This window comes from Amblyomma americanum, chromosome 3 (assembly GCF_052857255.1).
Source record: "Amblyomma americanum isolate KBUSLIRL-KWMA chromosome 3, ASM5285725v1, whole genome shotgun sequence".
NCBI lineage: Eukaryota > Metazoa > Arthropoda > Arachnida > Ixodida > Ixodidae > Amblyomma > Amblyomma americanum.
The window spans coordinates 157759690-157767615 of record NC_135499.1 but is presented as its reverse complement, the minus strand read 5'-3'; positions in this window follow the sequence as shown (position 1 = coordinate 157767615).

Here is a 7926-nt window from a genome sequence, read left to right as displayed (position 1 = left end):
ATTTTTAAAGCCCTCGCCTTGCCGTCACCGAAGGCAATGTTTTCAAACGTTCACTGAAGCTGTTTCAAGTTCTTTTTATTGCGAGTCGTGAAATAAACACCCTTATTTCCTACCTTGTAACCACGGCCGAATGGAATGAGCGTTTCAGTTCGAAGCAATGACGCGTAACACGACTCATGTATCTCGTTTAGTTTATTTTTTACGCATCACTGTTTCATCGGCAAACAAGAGAGGTTCGAGAAAGGGTTGCGCTTTATTGCTTCGTTTAGTTGAAAAAAACAGGGAAGCAGGATACATTTACGGGAAGAAAAGTAGCATGAACTCTGTGTGTGCCCATGTAAATTAATGGAATTTCGCGGAAACGCCAGCAACGTACCTAATGCAGTTTAACATTTGCGGGGACGAAGCGACTGTTCCAAGAAGAATGGACGCAATCCGCTGTTGACACAGTGTGCCAAAAGCACGTATCTAAATTGCTTTGCGTGTGTTGGAAAGTAAAATATGATTTTTATTTTTCATTACATATTCTACTACCGCCAAAATTTTCTTGCCGTGAGGCTTTCAACTGTAAAGGACGACAGTTTGAGAAATACGAATTGCCGCAATTTTTAGCTTCGCTCGCACGAAAAGTTCCTTGAAAGCGACAAAGAACAGAACTTTTACGGGTGCATTTATCCCACTGTCTCTTTTCGAAGCCACCCGGTTTAATACATTACGCTGCGTAATTGATTTCATTCAGACGTTGCCTTTTCATGTCAGTGACGTTACCTTAAATCAAGGTCACTTCGCAATGGAGTCACGTCATTGCCACGTAATGAAAAAAACGAATCCCTATGGTGACAACCCTGACAAAAGGAAATACAAACCGCCAAATGTTGTGCTCATTTTCTGCACAGGTCTCGTCTAGCTATTTAATGTCCCAGAATTTTCACTTTCCCGAAGCTAACATCGAGCTTGACATCTCATTTAGGAAGTTTTCTCCTGTATCGGTTGCTTAAGCACACTTTATAAGATGCTCATTTTTCGTTACTGGTTTCGGTTTCCTCTAAATGTTTTGCACTCATGCACTCACGCTTGGCATATAGCACCGAAGTGCTATAGTTAGCAAAGCTGTGTACCGAAGCAAAGGAGAGCACGTTGGGTTATACGTCGGTGATTCATCAGTTCCAGTTCCCAGTAGCGAAGGGGAAGTTCAAATTACGAATAAGGCAAGCAAGGTCTGCGTTAAGTAGCGAATGTCTGAGACTAACAGGCGGTGCGGCACTTTCTACAATAGTGCGTATACACTCGAACCTTTCTGTACCGAAGCGATTTATAACGAAATAATGTATATAACGAAGAAATGGCAATTCCCCTTGAAAGCTCGGTCAACACGGGCAATAACGAAACTGCGGTTATAACGAAGTAATCACAGGGCCCCTTACGTCGTTATAACGAGGTTCAACTGTGTTTAATTGCGCTTGTTCACATTGTGCTTGTTCACAAATATGTTCTTTAATTAACGGTCACTATGAGTTTATTTACTGATGTCTTACCACAGTGCAAACCGCCCTAATTTACCAAACATTCTGTTCCCATCACTATACACCTCTTTCCTAACCTTATCACTGCCTTCATCTCTTTTCCGCACATTGGTCACTACAAAAACCCTCCGTAGTGGTTCAGTCGCTTTGGCTCAGTCCACTCGTACGTACAGGAGAGCAGGGAGAGAGCGGGATGTGACTGCCCCGAGAAGAAATAGGGATTACAGCATTGCCTTCGTAAAAGTGGTAACGACTAAGATTCACTCAGCAAAAATGAAAACTACTACGAATAACTTAGCAAAAAATTGGCAGTAGCTTAGCTCGGCTAATTCAGGATATACGTAGCGAAAGCTAAGGCGGCTTCTCCTCTGACATTACGCCAGATGGCGAGGAGGTGGCGCCGTGGCTGGTCACGTGGTTCGTCACGCGGTTGGTCACGTGACCAGTCGAAGCGAAGTATTAAGAAAATATGAGGAGAAGATAGAATGTACAAGCGAAACAATTAAAAGCAAGTAGACCTAAAGCTAAAGCACGGTCATCGCATAGTGATAATTAAGCGCCTCCGTAATTTTTCTTCTCTCTTTGCTCCCTGCACTGCCCTAAGCATCGTTTCACGTTGCGCACTGCGTGACGAAATGCCGTTGAAATGATTCTACACAGTTTTTTGGTGAGGCCGTTGAGCGCCCTGTTGCCGAACATCCATGCTCCCCGCAGATAAAAGGTTTACTGTAAGGCAGTGCGTCCACACATGTGTACTTGGCCTTCGTGAGATATCCCAGGGAATTACACAGAACACGTTTAAACAGCACTAATGTTTACCTGTCACAGCTGAAAGGGCAATGGGAGAGAGAAGAAACGCGCCAAATGATTCGCATAAAGCCAGATGTGTCAATCTTTTGCCGGCCCATCAGAAGTTCCAGTGACGAAACCACATGAATACCTCCTGTTTTCGTAGCGAGAACTACACTACGCCAGCTGCTTCGCGAGGTCAGCGTGGCTGCGCGCTGAGCCGTGGCACCACCACTCCGCCAGCTGTGCGCATGTGCGGAGTGACGTCATAGCCCGCCGCTGGCGTGCGCGCCGCGCGCCTCGCCGCTGCGCCGATTGCGGAGCAGACGCCGCCCGCCTCGTCAGTTGTGCGCATCCGCGGAGTGACGTCAGAGCATGCAGTTGGTGTGCGCGCCGCGCGCCTCTCGCTACTTTACCAGGTTTAACCAGAGCTAAACCACAGCGAATTTTTTTTTCCACTGGGTTACATTCACCGGCTAAAGTGCTCAACCCGCAGATGGTGACTGTGACTACCGTTTGTTGTTGATAGGCCAGCGTACGACAATCTCGCACCGGGGCAAGTTCGCGAGTTGTCTCAAACCCAGGCATCAAAGCCATTTTTCGCCTGGCTGCTAAAACGCTACGAGGTGTCTTTGCGCGATGCACAACAAAATGGCTTTGGTTTGGTCTATGGGGGTTTAACGACCCAGAGCGACTCACGCTATGTGAGGGATGCTTGGGAAATTTAGACCATCTGAAGTTCTTTAACTTGCACTGACACCGCACAGTACTCTGGCCTCCTTAGAATTTCGCCTGCATCTAAATTCGACCGCCGCGATCGGGATCGAGCCTGCGTTTTTATGGTCAGCAGCCGAGCGCCATAACCACTGAGCCACTCCGATGGCCAAGTGGGCTTTATAACCTTTGAGAGTGCTTCAATATGTCTCTATCATCCTCGGATGCAGAAACAGCCAGAGGAAAAGGAGCAGCTCGGTTGGGGAGCGCTGTGTGTGATGTTCGCGACGTGTGTCGAGAGCTCTGCCACCGTGGAGAGTTCAGCCTGCATCGTTTCCCATCAGACGTTAGAAATTTCCACCTGCGTCAAATATGGATTGCTGCCGTACATGCATAAAACGAATTGCGAGGCAAGTAGCAGGCACGAGTAAGTACAGTATTTGAAATGGTCGACCTAACTGCGTGGCCAGCGCAATACGTTTAGCACTTAGCGTCCGTGCCACGGGAACATGCAGGTATGCTCGGAGCATTCGGAATGGGGAGACTTAGTCTGTTTGTCGCTGGAGGACGGCGTGAATAAACGCCTCCTTTGTGGACTTCGACACCTGTTTTCTTGGTGCGAACCCCTCTGCCGCTCTCCTCCCTATCGAGGTTGCCTGCGCCTCAGTGGCACCTCACAGTAGGTATGGCGGCGGCTCATCGGGGCCTTCGGCTCGCGCGAAGCTCGAAGTCACAGTGGTTGATGGCCTGTACCCACCATCGCGACCACAACACGAACCGAGTGAAACCCTGTGCCAATGCAGCTGCGCGGCTACACGAGAACAAGTACAGCCCCGCAGCTACATACAGCGTTGGTTTTCTGTGTTTACACTTTGGCGTCATCGACCCATGTGGTTGCGCAGAAATTGCGCGGTGGCTAGCAGCATGGCAGATAGAAGCCAATATTTGGTCGAGCGGGCGATCCCCGGTCTCGGTCGTCCGAACCAACGTGTTGGAACAACCTTGTTTTCATTTGTAGCTTGGGGGCTGAAGTGGGTAAGGCGTCGTCAGGGTTCCCCGAATTATCATACCTCGGAATCCGTAACATCGTGGCTGAGCACGTTCGTAATTCGTGGTTCGCAACGAGACCCGCCGTGGTGGCTCAGTGGTTAGGGCGCTCGGCTACTGAGCCGGAGTTCCCGGGTTCGAACCTGACCGCGGCGGTTACGTCTTTATGGAGGCAAAATGCTAAGGCGCCCGCGTGCTGTGCGATGTCAGTGCACGTTAAAGATCCCTAGGTGGTCGAAATTATTCCGGAGCCCTCCACTATGGCACCTCTTTCCTCTTTCACTCCCTCCTTTATCCCTTCCCTTACGGCGCAATTCAGGTGTCCAACGATATATGAGACAGATACTGTACCATTCCATTTCCCCAAAAACCAATTATTATTATTATTTATTCGCAACAAGTCCCAGCCTCGAAAGGTTTGACATAGGGCATTGACAAACCAATATCTGGCCTCAGTATCTGTACAAGTATACCCGCATTATCCCGCGAAAGGGCAGGCATGCAGATGAACAGTTTGTAGCAACGCTTGCTGCATTATTGAACACTACCTCATTGTTTCTCGGGGTTTTAACAAAATGTGGTTTGAGCAAATTACACACGACGTTCTTGCACTCACCGGAGGCACTTTCCCCGGTGCTGGCCAAAGAGCCTGCAAAAGCCATCGCCAGTGGACGCAGCGGCCTCGCTGAAAGTCGCAGGATAATAAATTCGATCACAACCCGCCGCGGTGGCTCAGTTGTGAGGGCGCTCGGCTACTGATCTGGAATACACGGGTTCGAACCCGACCGCGGCGACCGCGTTTCGATGTGGGCGAAACGCTAAGGCGCCCGTGTGCTGTGCGATGTCAGTGCACGTTAAAGATCCCCAGGTGGTCGAAATTATTCCGGAGCCCTCCACTACGGCACCTCTTCTTCCTTTCTTCTTTCACTCCCTCCTTTATCCCTTCCCTTACGGCACGGTTCAGGTGTCCAACGATATATGAGACATACTGCGCCATTTCCTTTCCTCAAAAACCAATTTTCATTTTTTTTTCATTTTCAATCGTGTTTTCTATTACGGCTCCGTGCAGCATTTACAATGTGTCGTTTGGCCGCTGCTAACGTATGCGCCCTTTGTCGTGTCACCTCGCGTAGCAGCCCGAAAGTTCGCGTTCAACACATGGCGTCAGAGCGCTTTTAAAATGGCGGCACACAAATTTATTTCGTGTCCTGAACTATACATTATTTATTACATCGTCTTGGGCTTATTTCTTTCGCTAATGGGATTGACGACGAATACAGTCAGAAAAGTGGCAGCGTCGACTGAAGTAAAGTGAAAAAGAAATAAATGTGCGCAGATCTGCTAAGAACGATACGCCTGCCTTGTCTCGCTGCTGATCGGATTACTTACTTCAAAGTGTCGTTTCTGTCTCTTCAGGCTTCTTCTCATAGTTCTATACTAGGCAAGGGATTACGAGCTCGCCTTGACTGCTAATTCACTCTCTGGACTGAGCAGGTCTCTTAAGCGCACCTCATGACGCAGCCGTACACCCAGTGGGCGGTGCTGTAATTGCATTCGAATTTCCACGCGCGCATGCAGTAATCCTTGAGCTGCTGAACTCCTCGAGCTTCACCGTTCAGCTCAAAATAAAACGCGGCCATGTCTATGGAAGCCACGGGCGTCCCGCTATGACTGCCTCCCGAAGCGTCACGCGGAAAGTGTAAGCGTTGCCATTTGAGACGCTCCACTGAACGCCGAGGTAAATATTAAGAGAACGACTGGTCATGCGCCTCTTTTAATTAATTCGCAACACCGCAGACTCTCTCGCAAATGAGCGACCATGCAGGAAACGTCAAAAAGTTAGCCTTTGATGGTGTCGACTCATGAGTGTTCTTTATATCTGCCTTCTCTTGGTATGACCCTCACTGTACTTCCCACCTAGGCACTGGAAGTTAGCCCTGTGGCAGCAGAATTAAACATGAGCTTCAAGGCATAGCTGGGGGACTTTCACTAGCGTACTTGTCTCCCCAAGGACTTGTGTGCGGCTTTCTGTGCTGCAGCAGCGGAAGAACATGAACATCTTGAGCCCATCGCGCCAACCGCTGAAGTAAAAGTGTCGTTTCAAACCACGGTGCCGCGAACAACCGGGGTTGCAGCGTCTTAAAAAAAAAGTAAACGAAGATGTAGCTTATGCATCAGATGTGCCTCAAACACTCCCGCTACACCGCGCGCTAACGTTGGACGAGGATTTACTCAAAGAAGCAAAGAGAAGCGGTAAACTTGGATTGAGAAAAATTAAGAGGAGATGAGATTTAGGAACAACCACTGCTGCTGCTTTCGACTTGAATGAAGCTTAAAATTTAGATGTAGCGGAGCCGCCCATGTGCAGATTAATTGTGTACAGTGCAGAGAAGCACCGCGGCCAACGTGGTCCGGATGGCGCTGATATCGTATCGTAGGAGGCTTGTCTAAGGAACATAGAGAAGGAGCTTTATGACAGGTGTCAACGTATGCCGGAGGAAGATGCCCCTGGCACGCCTAGCAGTTCCTCGGTCGTCTGGAGCAGTAAAACAAAATCACAAAGTTTGGTATGCACAACAATGCCGAGACGCAAAAGAAAGAAAGAAAACAAAGCCTGTGAAATTTTGCGCAGATACCCAACGCAGGAGGATTTCATAAACTTTAAGAAGTCCAGAGCAAAAGCCCGGTATTGCACCCGCCCCTGATGAGATACATGCTCCTGCACCCGTCCCTGATGAAATACATTATCAAATGCACGCCCATCTCTCTAAACATGGTATAGAGGCACTTTTAAGGTGTTTTAACAAAGTTTGGGTATCGGTGAAAATACCCGAAGCCTGAAAGAAAGCCATCATTGTTCCATTTTTAAAACCCGGCAAACCACCTACCCTTCTTAGCAGCTATAGGCCCATGGGCCATCGCCCTCACCATCTGTCTAGCGAACTCCTTTGTGAGTGTATTGGATACCGGATTAACCTTCGTGTCATAAGCCCAAGAGCTTCTCGATGTACACCAATGTGATTTAAAAAAATCATGCTCCACTACCGACCACCTAGTGCGTCTTGAAAATACTGTCCGAGAAGCTTTCATACACAAACACTGTCTTGCTGTCTTTGTGCATTTAGAGAAGGCATATGATGAAACCTGGAGGTATGGGATTCGTCAACACATGGCTGAGGTGGGCTCCCACGGCAGGATGTTGGTGTGCCTAACAGACGTCTTGTCTTACTGTTCATTTAATTTACGCCTAGGCTCAATCATTTCGAGCAATTTTATTCAGGGAAATGGAATAACTGAAGGATTTATTTTAAGTACAACACCCTTTATGGTCAAAGTGAATTCTAATAGGCAAATAATCCTAAGGTTCGTTATGTATTCAGTCTGTGTACACGATCTTCAGATAGCTTGCACTTTTTCCAACAATTCAACATGCGAAAGGCAAATACAAGTAACGATAAATACACTAACATGGGCGGACAGGAATGGTTTCCTTTTTTCTCCATAGAAAACTGCGGCCATCCTTTTTTCACTCAAACGAGGCTTACAGAAAGATCCCACACAACATCTAAGGAAACCGAATTATAGCTCTCCACTCTAGAAATGCAATCACCCCTATGCTTGATGACTTCATACACACCAAAGCAACAGCTACAGCTGGAAAATAAAGAATAAAACTATGCTGGGTAACGAGTCATGTCGGCATTAAAGACAACGAGAGAGCAGATTTGTGCTCTGCTCAAGCTCGTGGCAAGGATATAAAAAAATTAAATATACCCTTTAGGGTTTGCATCAAATTAATACAATTTAAATTAAAGAAAAAATGGCAGTCGGCTTAGAACAGCGAAGTCAATAA